Below are 20,440 nucleotides of genomic sequence, written 5' to 3'. Positions count from 1 at the left end.
AAAACTAACACAATTTTCAGGTTCAAAAAGGTCAACAGAACTTGGGATTCCCAGCCAGTCTCCCATGCTGGTACTTGCCAAGCCTTAAGCTGCATTGCTGCTGCGATCTGACGAGAGCAGGCACATTCAGCTTAGAATGGCCGTTGACAGCAGCTGTTCAATTTGAACCTTCTTTTACCATCTTTGACAGAGAAACTAACAATTTTCAGGTTCAAAAAGGTCAACGGAACTTGGGATTCCCAGCCAGTTTCCCATGCTGGTACTTGCCAAGCCTTAAGCTGCATTGCTGCTGCGATCTGACGAGAGCAGGCACATTCAGCTTAGAATGGCCGTTGACAGCAGCTGTTCAATTTGAACCTTCTTTTAATATCTCATAGAGAAACTAACACAATTTTCAGGTTCAAAAAGGTCAACGGAACTAAGGATTCCCAGCCAGTCTCCCATGCTGGTACTTGCCAAGCTTTAAGCTGCATTGCTGCTGCGAACTGACGAGAGCAGGCACATTCAGCTTAGAATGGCCGTTAGCAGCAGCTGTTCAATTTGAACCTTCTTTTACTATCTCATAGAGAAACTAACACAATTTTCAGGTTCAAAAAGGTCAACGGAACTTGGGATTCCCAGCCAGTCTCCCATGCTGGTACTTGCCAAGCCTTAAGCTGCTGCGATCTGACGAGAGCAGGCACATTCAGCTTAGAATGGCCGTTGACAGCAGCTGTTCAATTTGAACCTTCTTTTACTATCTCATAGAAAAACTAACACAATTTTCAGGTTCAAAAAGGTCAACAGAACTTGGGATTCCCAGCCAGTCTCCCATGCTGGTACTTGCCAAGCCTTAAGCTGCATTGCTGCTGCGATCTAACGAGAGCAGGCACATTCAGCTTAGAATGGCCGTTGACAGCAGATGTTCAATTTGAACCTTCTTTTACCATCTTTGACAGAGAAACTAACAATTTTCAGGTTCAAAAAGGTCAACGGAACTTGGGATTCCCAGCCAGTCTCCCATGCTGGTACTTGCCAAGCCTTAAGCTGCATTGCTGCTGCGATCTGACGAGAGCAGGCACATTCAGCTTAGAATGGCCGTTGACAGCAGCTGCCTAATTTCTACTTTCTTTTACTATCTCATAGAGAAACTAACACAATTTTCAGGTTCAAAAAGCTCAACGGAACTTGGGATTCCCAGCCAGTCTCCCATGCTGGTACTTGCCAAGCCTTAAGCTGCATTGCTGCTGCGATCTGACGAGAGCAGGCACATTCAGCTTAGAAGGGCCGTTGACAGCAGCTGTTCAATTTGAACCTTCTTTTACTATCTCATAGAGAAACTAACACAATTTTCAGGTTCAAAAAGGTCAACGGAACTTGGGATTCCCAGCCAGTCTCCCATGCTGGTACTTGCCAAGCCTTAAGCTGCATTGATGCTGCGATCTGACGAGAGCAGGCACATTCAGCTTAGAATGGCCGTTGACAGCAGCTGTTCAGTTTGAACCTTCTTTTACTATCTCATAGAGAAACTAACACAATTTTCAGGTTCAAAAAGGTCAACGGAACTTGGGATTCACAGCCAGTCTCCCATGCTGGTACTTGCCAAGCCTTAAGCCGCATCGCTGCTGTGATCCGACAAGAGCACGCACATTCAGCTTAGAATGGCCGTTGACAGCAGCTGTTCAATTTGAACCTTCTTTTACTATCTCATAGAGAAACTAACACAATTTTCAGGTTCAAAAAGGTCAACGGAACTTGGGATTCCCAGCCAGTCTCCCATGCTGGTACTTGCCAAGCCTTGAGCTGCATTGCTGCTGCGATCTGACGAGAGCAGGCACATTCAGCTTAGAATGGCCGTTGACAGCAGCTGTTCAATTTGAACCTTCTTTTACTATCTCATAGAGAAACTAACACAATTTTCAGGTTCAAAAAGGTCAACAGAACTTGGGATTCCCAGCCAGTCTCCCATGCTGGTACTTGCCAAGCCTTAAGCTGCATTGCTGCTGCGATCTGACGAGAGCAGGCACATTCAGCTTAGAATGGCCGTTGACAGCAGCTGTTCAATTTGAACCTTCTTTTACTATCTCATAGAGAAACTAACACAATTTTCAGGTTCAAAAAGGTCAACGGAACTTGGGATTCCCAGCCAGTCTCCCATTCTGTTACTTGCCAAGCCTAAAGCTGCATTGCTGCTGCGATCTGACGAGAGCAGGCACATTCAGCTTAGAATGGCCGTTGACAGCAGCTGTTCAGTTTGAACCTTCTTTTACTATCTCATAGAGAAACTAACACAATTTTCAGGTTCAAAAAGGTCAACGGAACTTGGGATTCCCAGCCAGTCTCCCATGCTGGTACTTGCCAAGCCTTAAGCTGCATTGCTGCTGCGATCTGACGAGAGCAGGCACATTCAGCTTAGAATGGCCGTTGACAGCAGCTGTTCAATTTGAACCTTCTTTTACCATCTTTGACAGAGAAACTAACAATTTTCAGGTTCAAAAAGGTCAACAGAACTTGGGATTCCCAGCCAGTCTCCCATGCTGGTACTTGCCAAGCCTTAAGCTGCATTGTTGCTGCGATGTGACTAGAGCAGGCACATTCAGCTTAGAATGGCCGTTGACAGCAGCTGTTCAATTTGAACCTTCTTTTACTATCTCATAGAGAAACTAACACAATTTTCAGGTTCAAAAAGGTCAACGGAACTTGGGATTCCCAGCCAGTCTCCCATGCTGGTACTTGCCAAGCCTTAAGCTGCATTGCTGCTGCGATCTGACGAGAGCAGGCACATTCAGCTTAGAATGGCCGTTGACAGCAGCTGTTCAATTTGAACCTTCTTTTACTATCTCATAGAGAAACTAACACAATTTTAAGGTTCAAAAAGGTCAACGGAACTTGGGATTCCCAGCCAGTCTCCCATGCTGGTACTTGCCAAGCCTTAAGCTGCATTGCTGCTGCGATCTGATGAGAGCATGCACATTCAGCTTAGAATGGCCGTTGACAGCAGCTGTTCAATTTGAACCTTCTTTTACTATCTCATAGAGAAACTAACACAATTTTCAGGTTCAAAAAGGTCAACGGAACTTGGGATTCCCAGCCAGTCTCCCATGCTGGTACTTGCCAAGCCTTAAGCTGCTGCGATCTGACGAGAGCAGGCACATTCAGCTTAGAATAGCCGTTGACAGCAGCTGTTCAATTTGAACCTTCTTTTACTATCTCATAGAGAAACTAACACAATTTTCAGGTTCAAAAAGGTCAACAGAACTTGGGATTCCCAGCCAGTCTCCCATGCTGGTACTTGCCAAGCCTTAAGCTGCATTGCTGCTGCGATCTGACGAGAGCAGACACATTCAGCTTAGAATGGCCGTTGACAGCAGCTGTTCAATTTGAACCTTCTTTTACTATCTCATAGAGAAACTAACACAATTTTCAGGTTCAAAAAGGTCAACGGAACTTGGGATTCCCAGCCAGTCTCCCATGCTGGTACTTGCCAAGCCTTAAGCTGCATTGCTGCTGCGATCTGACGAGAGCAGGCACATTCAGCTTAGAATGGCCGTTGACAGCAGCTGTTCAATTTGAACCTTCTTTTACTATCTCATAGAGAAACTAACACAATTTTCAGGTTCAAAAAGGTCAACGGAACTTGGGATTCCCAGCCAGTCTCCCATGCTGGTACTTGCCAAGCCTTAAGCTGCATTGCTGCTGCGATCTGACGAGAGCAGGCACATTCAGCTTAGAATGGCCGTTGACAGCAGCTGTTCAATTTGAACCTTCTTTTACTATCTCATAGAGAAACTAACACAATTTTCAGGTTCAAAAAGGTCAACGGAACTTGGGATTCCCAGCCAGTCTCCCATGCTGGTACTTGCCAAGCCTTAAGCTGCATTGCTGCTGCGATCTGACGAGAGCAGGCACATTCAGCTTAGAATGGCCGTTGACAGCAGCTGTTCAATTTGAACCTTCTTTTACTATCTCATAGAGAAACTAACACAATTTTCAGGTTCAAAAAGGTCAACAGAACTTGGGATTCCCAGCCAGTCTCCCATGCTGGTACTTGCCAAGCCTTAAGCTGCATTGCTGCTGCGATCTGACGAGAGCAGGCACATTCAGCTTAGAATGGCCGTTGACAGCAGCTGTTCAATTTGAACCTTCTTTTACCATCTTTGACAGAGAAACTAACAATTTTCAGGTTCAAAAAGGTCAACGGAACTTGGGATTCCCAGCCAGTCTCCCATGCTGTTACTTGCCAAGCCATAAGCTGCATTGCTGCTGCGATCTGACGAGAGCAGGCACATTCAGCTTAGAATGGCCGTTGACAGCAGCTTTTCAATTTGAACCTTCTTTTACTATCTCATAGAGAAACTAACACAATTTTCAGGTTCAAAAAGGTCAACGGAACATGGGATTCCCAGCCAGTCTCCCATGCTGGTACTTGCCAAGCCTTAAGCTGCATTGCTGCTGCGATCTGACGAGAGCAGGCACATTCAGCTTAGAATGGCCGTTGACAGCAGCTGTTCAATTTGAACCTTCTTTTACTATCTCATAGAGAAACTAACACAATTTTCAGGTTCAAAAAGGTCAACGGAACTAGGGATTCCCAGCCAGTCTCCCATGCTGGTACTTGCCAAGCCTTAAGCTGCTGCGATCTGACGAGAGCAGGCACATTCAGCTTAGAATGGCCGTTGACAGCAGCTGTTCAATTTGAACCTTCTTTTACTATCTCATAGAGAAACTAACACAATTTTCAGGTTCAAAAAGGTCAACAGAACTTGGGATTCCCAGCCAGTCTCCCATGCTGGTACTTGCCAAGCCTTAAGCTGCATTGCTGCTGCAATCTGACGAGAGCAGGCACATTCAGCTGAGAATGGCTGTTGACAGCAGCTGTTCAATTTGAACCTTCTTTTACTATCTCATAGAGAAACTAACACAATTTTCAGGTTCAAAAAGGTCAACGGAACTTGGGATTCCCAGCCAGTTCCCATGCTGGTACTTGCCAAGCCTTAAGCTGCATTGATGCTGCGATCTGACGAGAGCAGGCACATTCAGCTTAGAATGGCCGTTGACAGCAGCTGTTCAGTTTGAACCTTCTTTTACTATCTCATAGAGAAACTAACACAATTTTCAGGTTCAAAAAGGTCAACGGAACTTGGGATTCCCAGCCAGTCTCCCATGCTGGTACTTGCCAAGCCTTAAGCTTCATTGCTGCTGCGATCTGACGAGAGCAGGCACATTAAGCTTAGAATGGCCGTTGACAGCAGCTGTTCAATTTGAACCTTCTTTTACTATCTCATAGAGAAACTAACACAATTTTCAGGTTCAAAAAGGTCAACAGAACTTGGGATTCCCAGCCAGTCTCCCATGCTGGTACTTGCCAAGCCTTAAGCTGCAATGCTGCTGCGATCTGACGAGAGCAGGCACATTCAGCTTAGAATGGCCGTTGACAGCAGCTGTTCAATTTGAACCTTCTTTTACCATCTTTGACAGAGAAACTAACAATTTTCAGGTTCAAAAAGGTCAACGGAACTTGGGATTCCCAGCCAGTCTCCCATGCTGGTACTTGCCAAGCCTTAAGCTGCATTGCTGCTGCGATCTGACGAGAGCAGGCACATTCAGCTTAGAATGGCCGTTGACAGCAGCTGTTCAATTTGAACCTTCTTTTACTATCTCATAGAGAAACTAACACAATTTTAAGGTTCAAAAAGGTCAACGGAACATGGGATTCCCAGCCAGTCTCCCATGCTGGTACTTGCCAAGCCTTAAGCTGCATTGCTGCTGCGATCTGACGAGAGCAGGCACATTCAGCTTAGAATGGCCGTTGACAGGAGCTGTTCAATTTGAACCTTCTTTTACTATCTCATAGAGAAACTAACACAATTTTCAGGTTCAAAAAGGTCAACGGAACTTGGGATTCCCAGCCAGTCTCCCATGCTGGTACTTGCCAAGCCTTAAGCTGCATTGCTGCTGCGATCTGACGAGAGCAGGCACATTCAGCTTAGAATGGCCGTTGACAGCAGCTGTTCAATTTGAACCTTCTTTTACTATCTCATAGAGAAACTAACACAATTTTCAGGTTCAAAAAGGTCAACGGAACATGGGATTCCCAGCCAGTCTCCCATGCTGGTACTTGCCAAGCCTTAAGCTGCATTGCTGCTGCGATCTGACGAGAGCAGGCACATTCAGCTTAGAATGGCCGTTGACAGCAGCTGTTCAATTTGAACCTTCTTTTACTATCTCATAGAGAAACTAACACAATTTTCAGGTTCAAAAAGGTCAACGGAACTAGGGATTCCCAGCCAGTCTCCCATGCTGGTACTTGCCAAGCCTTAAGCTGCTGCGATCTGACGAGAGCAGGCACATTCAGCTTAGAATGGCCGTTGACAGCAGCTGTTCAATTTGAACCTTCTTTTACTATCTCATAGAGAAACTAACACAATTTTCAGGTTCAAAAAGGTCAACAGAACTTGGGATTCCCAGCCAGTCTCCCATGCTGGTACTTGCCAAGCCTTAAGCTGCATTGCTGCTGCAATCTGACGAGAGCAGGCACATTCAGCTGAGAATGGCTGTTGACAGCAGCTGTTCAATTTGAACCTTCTTTTACTATCTCATAGAGAAACTAACACAATTTTCAGGTTCAAAAAGGTCAACGGAACTTGGGATTCCCAGCCAGTCTCCCATGCTGGTACTTGCCAAGCCTTAAGCTGCATTGATGCTGCGATCTGACGAGAGCAGGCACATTCAGCTTAGAATGGCCGTTGACAGCAGCTGTTCAGTTTGAACCTTCTTTTACTATCTCATAGAGAAACTAACACAATTTTCAGGTTCAAAAAGGTCAACGGAACTTGGGATTCCCAGCCAGTCTCCCATGCTGGTACTTGCCAAGCCTTAAGCTTCATTGCTGCTGCGATCTGACGAGAGCAGGCACATTCAGCTTAGAATGGCCGTTGACAGCAGCTGTTCAATTTGAACCTTCTTTTACTATCTCATAGAGAAACTAACACAATTTTCAGGTTCAAAAAGGTCAACAGAACTTGGGATTCCCAGCCAGTCTCCCATGCTGGTACTTGCCAAGCCTTAAGCTGCAATGCTGCTGCGATCTGACGAGAGCAGGCACATTCAGCTTAGAATGGCCGTTGACAGCAGCTGTTCAATTTGAACCTTCTTTTACCATCTTTGACAGAGAAACTAACAATTTTCAGGTTCAAAAAGGTCAACGGAACTTGGGATTCCCAGCCAGTCTCCCATGCTGGTACTTGCCAAGCCTTAAGCTGCATTGCTGCTGCGATCTGACGAGAGCAGGCACATTCAGCTTAGAATGGCCGTTGACAGCAGCTGTTCAATTTGAACCTTCTTTTACTATCTCATAGAGAAACTAACACAATTTTCAGGTTCAAAAAGGTCAACGGAACTTGGGATTCCCAGCCAGTCTCCCATGCTGGTACTTGCCAAGCCTTAAGCTGCATTGCTGCTGCGATCTGACGAGAGCAGGCACATTCAGCTTAGAATGGCCGTTGACAGCAGCTGTTCAATTTGAACCTTCTTTTACTATCTCATAGAAAAACTAACACAATTTTCAGGTTCAAAAAGGTCAACAGAACTTGGGATTCCCAGCCAGTCTCCCATGCTGGTACTTGCCAAGCCTTAAGCTGCATTGCTGCTGCGATCTGACGAGAGCAGGCACATTCAGCTTAGAATGGCCGTTGACAGCAGCTGTTCAATTTGAACCTTCTTTTACCATCTTTGACAGAGAAACTAACAATTTTCAGGTTCAAAAAGGTCAACGGAACTTGGGATTCCCAGCCAGTCTCCCATGCTGGTACTTGCCAAGCCTTAAGCTGCATTGCTGCTGCGAACTGACGAGAGCAGGCACATTCAGCTTAGAATGGCCGTTAGCAGCAGCTGTTCAATTTGAACCTTCTTTTACTATCTCATAGAGAAACTAACACAATTTTCAGGTTCAAAAAGGTCAACGGAACTTGGGATTCCCAGCCAGTCTCCCATGCTGGTACTTGCCAAGCCTTAAGCTGCTGCGATCTGACGAGAGCAGGCACATTCAGCTTAGAATGGCCGTTGACAGCAGCTGTTCAATTTGAACCTTCTTTTACCATCTTTGACAGAGAAACTAACAATTTTCAGGTTCAAAAAGGTCAACGGAACTTGGGATTCCCAGCCAGTCTCCCATGCTGGTACTTGCCAAGCCTTAAGCTGCATTGCTGCTGCGATCTGACGAGAGCAGGCACATTCAGCTTAGAATGGCCGTTGACAGCAGCTGCCTAATTTCTACTTTCTTTTACTATCTCATAGAGAAACTAACACAATTTTCAGGTTCAAAAAGCTCAACGGAACTTGGGATTCCCAGCCAGTCTCCCATGCTGGTACTTGCCAAGCCTTAAGCTGCATTGCTGCTGCGATCTGACGAGAGCAGGCACATTCAGCTTAGAAGGGCCGTTGACAGCAGCTGTTCAGTTTGAACCTTCTTTTACTATCTCATAGAGAAACTAACACAATTTTCAGGTTCAAAAAGGTCAACGGAACTTGGGATTCACAGCCAGTCTCCCATGCTGGTACTTGCCAAGCCTTAAGCCGCATCGCTGCTGTGATCCGACAAGAGCACGCACATTCAGCTTAGAATGGCCGTTGACAGCAGCTGTTCAATTTGAACCTTCTTTTACTATCTCATAGAGAAACTAACACAATTTTCAGGTTCAAAAAGGTCAACAGAACTTGGGATTCCCAGCCAGTCTCCCATGCTGGTACTTGCCAAGCCTTAAGCTGCATTTGCGCTGCGATCTGACGAGAGCAGGCACATTCAGCTTAGAATTGCCGTTGACAGCAGCTGTTCAATTTGAACCTTCTTTTACTATCTCATAGAGAAACTAACACAATTTTCAGGTTCAAAAAGGTCAACGGAACTTGGGATTCCCAGCCAGTCTCCCATGCTGTTACTTGCCAAGCCTAAAGCTGCATTGCTGCTGCGATCTGACGAGAGCAGGCACATTCAGCTTAGAATGGCCGTTGACAGCAGCTGTTCAGTTTGAACCTTCTTTTACTATCTCATAGAGAAACTAACACAATTTTCAGGTTCAAAAAGGTCAACGGAACTTGGGATTCCCAGCCAGTCTCCCATGCTGGTACTTGCCAAGCCTTAAGCTGCATTGCTGCTGCGATCTGACGAGAGCAGGCACATTCAGCTTAGAATGGCCGTTGACAGCAGATGTTCAATTTGAACCTTCTTTTACTATCTCATAGAGAAACTAACACAATTTTCAGGTTCAAAAAGGTCAACGGAACTTGGGATTCCCAGCCAGTCTCCCATGCTGTTACTTGCCAAGCCTTAAGCTGCATTGCTGCTGCGATCTGACGAGAGCAGGCACATTAGGCTTAGAATGGCCGTTGACAGCAGCTGTTCAATTTGAACCTTCTTTTACTATCTCATAGAGAAACTAACACAATTTTCAGGTTCAAAAAGGTCAACAGAACTTGGGATTCCCAGCCAGTCTCCCATGCTGGTACTTGCCAAGCCTTAAGCTGCATTGCTGCTGCGATCTGACGAGAGCAGGCACATTCAGCTTAGAATGGCCGTTGACAGCAGCTGTTCAATTTGAACCTTCTTTTACTATCTCATAGAAAAACTAACACAATTTTCAGGTTCAAAAAGGTCAACAGAACTTGGGATTCCCAGCCAGTCTCCCATGCTGGTACTTGCCAAGCCTTAAGCTGCATTGCTGCTGCGATCTGACGAGAGCAGGCACATTCAGCTTAGAATGGCCGTTGACAGCAGCTGTTCAATTTGAACCTTCTTTTACCATCTTTGACAGAGAAACTAACAATTTTCAGGTTCAAAAAGGTCAACGGAACTTGGGATTCCCAGCCAGTTTCCCATGCTGGTACTTGCCAAGCCTTAAGCTGCATTGCTGCTGCGATCTGACGAGAGCAGGCACATTCAGCTTAGAATGGCCGTTGACAGCAGCTGTTCAATTTGAACCTTCTTTAAATATCTCATAGAGAAACTAACACAATTTTCAGGTTCAAAAAGGTCAACGGAACTTAGGATTCCCAGCCAGTCTCCCATGCTGGTACTTGCCAAGCCTTAAGCTGCATTGCTGCTGCGAACTGACGAGAGCAGGCACATTCAGCTTAGAATGGCCGTTAGCAGCAGCTGTTCAATTTGAACCTTCTTTTACTATCTCATAGAGAAACTAACACAATTTTCAGGTTCAAAAAGGTCAACGGAACTTGGGATTCCCAGCCAGTCTCCCATGCTGGTACTTGCCAAGCCTTAAGCTGCTGCGATCTGACGAGAGCAGGCACATTCAGCTTAGAATGGCCGTTGACAGCAGCTGTTCAATTTGAACCTTCTTTTACTATCTCATAGAAAAACTAACACAATTTTCAGGTTCAAAAAGGTCAACAGAACTTGGGATTCCCAGCCAGTCTCCCATGCTGGTACTTGCCAAGCCTTAAGCTGCATTGCTGCTGCGATCTAACGAGAGCAGGCACATTCAGCTTAGAATGGCCGTTGACAGCAGCTGTTCAATTTGAACCTTCTTTTACTATCTCATAGAAAAACTAACACAATTTTCAGGTTCAAAAAGGTCAACAGAACTTGGGATTCCCAGCCAGTCTCCCATGCTGGTACTTGCTAAGCCTTAAGCTGCATTGCTGCTGCGATCTAACGAGAGCAGGCACATTCAGCTTAGAATGGCCGTTGACAGCAGCTGTTCAATTTGAACCTTCTTTTACCATCTTTGACAGAGAAACTAACAATTTTCAGGTTCAAAAAGGTCAACGGAACTTGGGATTCCCAGCCAGTCTCCCATGCTGGTACTTGCCAAGCCTTAACCTGCATTGCTGCTGCGATCTGACGAGAGCAGGCACATTCAGCTTAGAATGGCCGTTGACAGCAGCTGCCTAATTTCTACTTTCTTTTACTATCTCATAGAGAAACTAACACAATTTTCAGGTTCAAAAAGCTCAACGGAACTTGGGATTCCCAGCCAGTCTCCCATGCTGGTACTTGCCAAGCCTTAAGCTGCATTGCTGCTGCGATCTGACGAGAGCAGGCACATTCAGCTTAGAAGGGCCGTTGACAGCAGCTGTTCAATTTGAACCTTCTTTTACTATCTCATAGAGAAACTAACACAATTTTCAGGTTCAAAAAGGTCAACGGAACTTGGGATTCCCAGCCAGTCTCCCATGCTGGTACTTGCCAAGCCTTAAGCTGCATTGATGCTGCGATCTGACGAGAGCAGGCACATTCAGCTCAGAATGGCCGTTGACAGCAGCTGTTCAGTTTGAACCTTCTTTTACTATCTCATAGAGAAACTAACACAATTTTCAGGTTCAAAAAGGTCAACGGAACTTGGGATTCACAGCCAGTCTCCCATGCTGGTACTTGCCAAGCCTTAAGCCGCATCGCTGCTGTGATCCGACAAGAGCACACACATTCAGCTTAGAATGGCCGTTGACAGCAGCTGTTCAATTTGAACCTTCTTTTACTATCTCATAGAGAAACTAACACAATTTTCAGGTTCAAAAAGGTCAACGGAACTTGGGATTCCCAGCCAGTCTCCCATGCTGGTACTTGCCAAGCCTTAAGCTGCATTGCTGCTGCGATCTGACGAGAGCAGGCACATTCAGCTTAGAATGGCCGTTGACAGCAGCTGTTCAATTTGAACCTTCTTTTACTATCTCATAGAGAAACTAACACAATTTTCAGGTTCAAAAAGGTCAACAGAACTTGGGATTCCCAGCCAGTCTCCCATGCTGGTACTTGCCAAGCCTTAAGCTGCATTGCTGCTGCGATCTGACGAGAGCAGGCACATTCAGCTTAGAATGGCCGTTGACAGCAGCTGTTCAATTTGAACCTTCTTTTACTATCTCATAGAGAAACTAACACAATTTTCAGGTTCAAAAAGGTCAACGGAACTTGGGATTCCCAGCCAGTCTCCCATGCTGTTACTTGCCAAGCCTAAAGCTGCATTGCTGCTGCGATCTGACGAGAGCAGGCACATTCAGCTTAGAATGGCCGTTGACAGCAGCTGTTCAGTTTGAACCTTCTTTTACTATCTCATAGAGAAACTAACACAATTTTCAGGTTCAAAAAGGTCAACGGAACTTGGGATTCCCAGCCAGTCTCCCATGCTGGTACTTGCCAAGCCTTAAGCTGCATTGCTGCTGCGATCTGACGAGAGCAGGCACATTCAGCTTAGAATGGCCGTTGACAGCAGCTGTTCAATTTGAACCTTCTTTTACCATCTTTGACAGAGAAACTAACAATTTTCAGGTTCAAAAAGGTCAACAGAACTTGGGATTCCCAGCCAGTCTCCCATGCTGGTACTTGCCAAGCCTTAAGCTGCATTGTTGCTGCGATGTGACTAGAGCAGGCACATTCAGCTTAGAATGGCCGTTGACAGCAGCTGTTCAATTTGAACCTTCTTTTACTATCTCATAGAGAAACTAACACAATTTTCAGGTTCAAAAAGGTCAACGGAACTTGGGATTCCCAGCCAGTCTCCCATGCTGGTACTTGCCAAGCCTTAAGCTGCATTGCTGCTGCGATCTGACGAGAGCAGGCACATTCAGCTTAGAATGGCCGTTGACAGCAGCTGTTCAATTTGAACCTTCTTTTACTATCTCATAGAGAAACTAACACAATTTTAAGGTTCAAAAAGGTCAACGGAACTTGGGATTCCCAGCCAGTCTCCCATGCTGGTACTTGCCAAGCCTTAAGCTGCATTGCTGCTGCGATCTGATGAGAGCATGCACATTCAGCTTAGAATGGCTGTTGACAGCAGCTGTTCAATTTGAACCTTCTTTTACTATCTCATAGAGAAACTAACACAATTTTCAGGTTCAAAAAGGTCAACGGAACTTGGGATTCCCAGCCAGTCTCCCATGCTGGTACTTGCCAAGCCTTAAGCTGCTGCGATCTGACGAGAGCAGGCACATTCAGCTTAGAATGGCCGTTGACAGCAGCTGTTCAATTTGAACCTTCTTTTACTATCTCATAGAGAAACTAACACAATTTTCAGGTTCAAAAAGGTCAACAGAACTTGGGATTCCCAGCCAGTCTCCCATGCTGGTACTTGCCAAGCCTTAAGCTGCATTGCTGCTGCGATCTGACGAGAGCAGGCACATTCAGCTTAGAATGGCCGTTGACAGCAGCTGTTCAATTTGAACCTTCTTTTACTATCTCATAGAGAAACTAACACAATTTTCAGGTTCAAAAAGGTCAACGGAACTTGGGATTCCCAGCCAGTCTCCCATGCTGGTACTTGCCAAGCCTTAAGCTGCATTGCTGCTGCGATCTGACGAGAGCAGGCACATTCAGCTTAGAATGGCCGTTGACAGCAGCTGTTCAATTTGAACCTTCTTTTACTATCTCATAGAGAAACTAACACAATTTTCAGGTTCAAAAAGGTCAACGGAACTTGGGATTCCCAGCCAGTCTCCCATGCTGGTACTTGCCAAGCCTTAAGCTGCATTGCTGCTGCGATCTGACGAGAGCAGGCACATTCAGCTTAGAATGGCCGTTGACAGCAGCTATTCAATTTGAACCTTCTTTTACCATCTTTGACAGAGAAACTAACAATTTTCAGGTTCAAAAAGGTCAACGGAACTTGGGATTCCCAGCCAGTCTCCCATGCTGTTACTTGCCAAGCCTTAAGCTGCATTGCTGCTGCGATCTGACGAGAGCAGGCACATTCAGCTTAGAATGGCCGTTGACAGCAGCTTTTCAATTTGAACCTTCTTTTACTATCTCATAGAGAAACTAACACAATTTTCAGGTTCAAAAAGGTCAACGGAACTTGGGATTCCCAGCCAGTCTCCCATGCTGGTACTTGCCAAGCCTTAAGCTGCATTGCTGCTGCGATCTGACGAGAGCAGGCACATTCAGCTTAGAATGGCCGTTGACAGCAGCTGTTCAATTTGAACCTTCTTTTACTATCTCATAGAGAAACTAACACAATTTTCAGGTTCAAAAAGGTCAACGGAACTAGGGATTCCCAGCCAGTCTCCCATGCTGGTACTTGCCAAGCCTTAAGCTGCTGCGATCTGACGAGAGCAGGCACATTCAGCTTAGAATGGCCGTTGACAGCAGCTGTTCAATTTGAACCTTCTTTTACTATCTCATAGAGAAACTAACACAATTTTCAGGTTCAAAAAGGTCAACAGAACTTGGGATTCCCAGCCAGTCTCCCATGCTGGTACTTGCCAAGCCTTAAGCTGCATTGCTGCTGCGATCTGACGAGAGCAGGCACATTCAGCTGAGAATGGCTGTTGACAGCAGCTGTTCAATTTGAACCTTCTTTTACTATCTCATAGAGAAACTAACACAATTTTCAGGTTCAAAAAGGTCGACGGAACTTGGGATTCCCAGCCAGTCTCCCATGCTGGTACTTGCCAAGCCTTAAGCTGCATTGATGCTGCAATCTGACGAGAGCAGGCACATTCAGCTTAGAATGGCCGTTGACAGCAGCTGTTCAGTTTGAACCTTCTTTTACTATCTCATAGAGAAACTAACACAATTTTCAGGTTCAAAAAGGTCAACGGAACTTGGGATTCCCAGCCAGTCTCCCATGCTGGTACTTGCCGAGCCTTAAGCTTCATTGCTGCTGCGATCTGACGAGAGCAGGCACATTCAGCTTAGAATGGCCGTTGACAGCAGCTGTTCAATTTGAACCTTCTTTTACTATCTCATAGAGAAACTAACACAATTTTCAGGTTCAAAAAGGTCAACAGAACTTGGGATTCCCAGCCAGTCTCCCATGCTGGTACTTGCCAAGCCTTAAGCTGCATTGCTGCTGCGATCTGACGAGAGCAGGCACATTCAGCTTAGAATGGCTGTTGACAGCAGCTGTTCAATTTGAACCTTCTTTTACTATCTCATAGAGAAACTAACACAATTTTCAGGTTCAAAAAGGTCAACGGAACTTGGGATTCCCAGCCAGTCTCCCATGCTGGTACTTGCCAAGCCTTAAGCTGCATTGCTGCTGCGATCTGACGAGAGCAGGCACATTCAGCTTAGAATGGCCGTTGACAGCAGCTGTTCAATTTGAACCTTCTTTTACTATCTCATAGAAAAACTAACACAATTTTCAGGTTCAAAAAGGTCAACAGAACTTGGGATTCCCAGCCAGTCTCCCATGCTGGTACTTGCCAAGCCTTAAGCTGCATTGCTGCTGCGATCTGACGAGAGCAGGCACATTCAGCTTAGAATTGCCGTTGACAGCAGCTGTTCAATTTGAACCTTCTTTTACTATCTCATAGAGAAACTAACACAATTTTCAGGTTCAAAAAGGTCAACGGAACTTGGGATTCCCAGCCAGTCTCCCATGCTGTTACTTGCCAAGCCTAAAGCTGCATTGCTGCTGCGATCTGACGAGAGCAGGCACATTCAGCTTAGAATGGCCGTTGACAGCAGCTGTTCAGTTTGAACCTTCTTTTACTATCTCATAGAGAAACTAACACAATTTTCAGGTTCAAAAAGGTCAACGGAACTTGGGATTCCCAGCCAGTCTCCCATGCTGGTACTTGCCAAGCCTTAAGCTGCATTGCTGCTGCGATCTGACGAGAGCAGGCACATTCAGCTTAGAATGGCCGTTGACAGCAGCTGTTCAATTTGAACCTTCTTTTACTATCTCATAGAGAAACTAACACAATTTTCAGGTTCAAAAAGGTCAACGGAACTTGGGATTCCCAGCCAGTCTCCCATGCTGGTACTTGCCAAGCCTTAAGCTGCATTGCTGCTGCGATCTGACGAGAGCAGGCACATTCAGCTTAGAATGGCCATTGACAGCAGCTGTTCAATTTGAACCTTCTTTTACTATCTCAATGAGAAACTAACACAATTTTCAGGTTCAAAAAGGTCAACAGAACTTGGGATTCCCAGCCAGTCTCCCATGCTGGTACTTGCCAAGCCTTAAGCTGCATTGCTGCTGCGATCTGACGAGAGCAGGCACATTCAGCTTAGAATGGCCGTTGACAGCAGCTGTTCAATTTGAACCTTCTTTTACTATCTCATAGAGAAACTAACACAATTTTCAGGTTCAAAAAGGTCAACGGAACTTGGGATTCCCAGCCAGTCTCCCATGCTGGTACTTGCCAAGCCTTAAGCCGCATCGCTGCTGTGATCCGACAAGAGCACGCACATTCAGCTTAGAATGGCCGTTGACAGCAGCTGTTCAATTTGAACCTTCTTTTACTATCTCATAGAGAAACTAACACAATTTTCAGGTTCAAAAAGGTCAACGGAACTTGGGATTCCCAGCCAGTCTCCCATGCTGGTACTTGCCAAGCCTTAAGCTGCATTGCTGCTGCGATCTGACGAGAGCAGTCACATTCAGCTTAGAATGGCCGTTGACAGCAGCTGTTCAATTTGAACCTTCTTTTACTATCTCATAGAGAAACTAACACAATTTTCAGGTTCAAAAAGGTCAACAGAACATGGGATTCCCAGCCAGTCTCCCATGCTGGTACTTGCCAAGCCTTAAGCTGCATTGCTGCTGCGATCTGACGAGAGCAGGCACATTCAGCTTAGAATGGCCGTTGACAGCAGCTGTTCAATTTGAACCTTCTTTTACTATCTCATAGAGAAACTAACACAATTTTCAGGTTCAAAAAGGTCAACGGAACTTGGGATTCCCAGCCAGTCTCCCATGCTGTTACTTGCCAAGCCTAAAGCTGCATTGCTGCTGCGATCTGACGAGAGCAGGCACATTCAGCTTAGAATGGCCGTTGACAGCAGCTGTTCAGTTTGAACCTTCTTTTACTATCTCATAGAGAAACTAACACAATTTTCAGGTTCAAAAAGGTCAACGGAACTTGGGATTCCCAGCCAGTCTCCCATGCTGGTACTTGCCAAGCCTTAAGCTGCATTGCTGCTGCGATCTGACGAGAGCAGGCACATTCAGCTTAGAATGGCCGTTGACAGCAGCTGTTCAATTTGAACCTTCTTTTACCATCTTTGACAGAGAAACTAACAATTTTCAGGTTCAAAAAGGTCAACAGAACTTGGGATTCCCAGCCAGTCTCCCATGCTGGTACTTGCCAAGCCTTAAGCTGCATTGTTGCTGCGATGTGACTAGAGCAGGCACATTCAGCTTAGAATGGCCGTTGACAGCAGCTGTTCAATTTGAACCTTCTTTTACTATCTCATAGAGAAACTAACACAATTTTCAGGTTCAAAAAGGTCAACGGAACTTGGGATTCCCAGCCAGTCTCCCATGCTGGTACTTGCCAAGCCTTAAGCTGCATTGCTGCTGCGATCTGACGAGAGCAGGCACATTCAGCTTAGAATGGCCGTTGACAGCAGCTGTTCAATTTGAACCTTCTTTTACTATCTCATAGAGAAACTAACACAATTTTAAGGTTCAAAAAGGTCAACAGAACTTGGGATTCCCAGCCAGTCTCCCATGCTGGTACTTGCCAAGCCTTAAGCTGCATTGCTGCTGCGATCTGATGAGAGCATGCACATTCAGCTTAGAATGGCCGTTGACAGCAGCTGTTCAATTTGAACCTTCTTTTACTATCTCATAGAGAAACTAACACAATTTTCAGGTTCAAAAAGGTCAACGGAACTTGGGATTCCCAGCCAGTCTCCCATGCTGGTACTTGCCAAGCCTTAAGCTGCTGCGATCTGACGAGAGCAGGCACATTCAGCTTAGAATGGCCTTTGACAGCAGCTGTTCAATTTGAACCTTCTTTTACTATCTCATAGAGAAACTAACACAATTTTCAGGTTCAAAAAGGTCAACAGAACTTGGGATTCCCAGCCAGTGTCCCATGCTGGTGCTTGCCAAGCCTTAAGCTGCATTGATGCTGCGATCTGACGAGAGCAGGCACATTCAGCTTAGAATGGCCGTTGACAGCAGCTGTTCAGTTTGAACCTTCTTTTACTATCTCATAGAGAAACTAACACAATTTTCAGGTTCAAAAAGTTCAACGGAACTTGGAATTCGCAGCCAGTCTCCCATGCTGGTACTTGCCAAGCCTTAAGCCGCATCGCTGCTGTGATCCGACAAGAGCACACACATTCAGCTTAGAATGGCCGTTGACAGCAGCTGTTCAATTTGAACCTTCTTTTACTATCTCATAGAGAAACTAACACAATTTTCAGGTTCAAAAAGGTCAACGGAACTTGGGATTCCCAGCCAGTCTCCCATGCTGGTACTTGCCAAGCCTTAAGCTGCATTGCTGCTGCGATCTGACGAGAGCAGGCACATTCAGCTTAGAATGGCCGTTGACAGCAGCTGTTCAATTTGAACCTTCTTTTACTATCTCATAGAGAAACTAACACAATTTTCAGGTTCAAAAAGGTCAACAGAACTTGGGATTCCCAGCCAGTCTCCCATGCTGGTACTTGCCAAGCCTTAAGCTGCATTGCTGCTGCGATCTGACGAGAGCAGGCACATTCAGCTTAGAATGGCCGTTGACAGCAGCTGTTCAATTTGAACCTTCTTTTACTATCTCATAGAGAAACTAACACAATTTTCAGGTTCAAAAAGGTCAACGGAACTTGGGATTCCCAGCCAGTCTCCCATGCTGTTACTTGCCAAGCCTAAAGCTGCATTGCTGCTGCGATCTGACAAGAGCAGGCACATTCAGCTTAGAATGGCCGTTGACAGCAGCTGTTCAGTTTGAACCTTCTTTTACTATCTCATAGAGAAACTAACACAATTTTCAGGTTCAAAAAGGTCAACGGAACTTGGGATTCCCAGCCAGTCTCCCATGCTGGTACTTGCCAAGCCTTAAGCTGCATTGCTGCTGCGATCTGACGAGAGCAGGCACATTCAGCTTAGAATGGCCGTTGACAGCAGCTGTTCAATTTGAACCTTCTTTTACTATCTCATAGAGAAACTAACACAATTTTCAGGTTCAAAAAGGTCAACAGAACTTGGGATTCCCAGCCAGTCTCCCATGCTGGTACTTGCCAAGCCTTAAACTGCATTGCTGCTGCGATCTGACGAGAGCAGGCACATTCAGCTTAGAATGGCCGTTGACAGCAGCTGTTCAATTTGAACCTTCTTTTACTATCTCATAGAGAAACTAACACAATTTTCAGGTTCAAAAAGGTCAACAGAACTTGGGATTCCCAGCCAGTCTCCCATGCTGGTACTTGCCAAGCCTTAAGCTGCATTGCTGCTGCGATCTGACAAGAGCAGGCACATTCAGCTTAGAATGGCCGTTGACAGCAGCTGTTCAATTTGAACCTTCTTTTACCATCTTTGACAGAGAAACTAACAATTTTCAGGTTCAAAAAGGTCAACGGAACTTGGGATTCCCAGCCAGTTTCCCATGCTGGTACTTGCCAAGCCTTAAGCTGCATTGCTGCTGCGATCTGACGAGAGCAGGCACATTCAGCTTAGAATGGCCGTTGACAGCAGCTGTTCAATTTGAACCTTCTTTTAATATCTCATAGAGAAACTAACACAATTTTCAGGTTCAAAAAGGTCAACGGAACTTAGGATTCCCAGCCAGTCTCCCATGCTGGTACTTGCCAAGCCTTAAGCTGTATTGCTGCTGCGAACTGACGAGAGCAGGCACATTCAGCTTAGAAAGGCCGTTAGCAGCAGCTGTTCAATTTGAACCTTCTTTTACTATCTCATAGAGAAACTAACACAATTTTCAGGTTCAAAAAGGTCAACGGAACTTGGGATTCCCAGCCAGTCTCCCATGCTGGTACTTGCCAAGCCTTAAGCTGCTGCGATCTGACGAGAGCAGGCACATTCAGCTTAGAATGGCCATTGACAGCAGCTGTTCAATTTGAACCTTCTTTTACTATCTCATAGAAAAACTAACACAATTTTCAGGTTCAAAAAGGTCAACAGAACTTGGGATTCCCAGCCAGTCTCCCATGCTGGTACTTGCCAAGCCTTAAGCTGCATTGCTGCTGCAATCTAACGAGAGCAGGCACATTCAGCTTAGAATGGCCGTTGACAGCAGCTATTCAATTTGAACCTTCTTTTACCATCTTTGACAGAGAAACTAACAATTTTCAGGTTCAAAAAGGTCAACGGAACTTGGGATTCCCAGCCAGTCTCCCATGCTGGTACTTGCCAAGCCTTAAGCTGCATTGCTGCTGCGATCTGACGAGAGCAGGCACATTCAGCTTAGAATGGCCGTTGACAGCAGCTGCCTAATTTCTACTTTCTTTTACTATCTCATAGAGAAACTAACACAATTTTCAGGTTCAAAAAGCTCAACGGAACTTGGGATTCCCAGCCAGTCTCCCATGCTGGTACTTGCCAAGCCTTAAGCTGCATTGCTGCTGCGATCTGACGAGAGCAGGCACATTCAGCTTAGAAGGGCCGTTGACAGCAGCTGTTCAATTTGAACCTTCTTTTACTATCTCATATAGAAACTAACACAATTTTCAGGTTCAAAAAGGTCAACGGAACTTGGGATTCCCAGACAGTCTCCCATGCTGGTACTTGCCAAGCCTTAAGCTGCATTGATGCTGCGATCT

The sequence above is a fragment of the Engystomops pustulosus genome, chromosome 9 (assembly GCF_040894005.1).
Source record: "Engystomops pustulosus chromosome 9, aEngPut4.maternal, whole genome shotgun sequence".
Classification (NCBI taxonomy): Eukaryota; Metazoa; Chordata; class Amphibia; order Anura; family Leptodactylidae; genus Engystomops; species Engystomops pustulosus.
Note: the sequence above shows the minus strand (reverse complement) of the source record.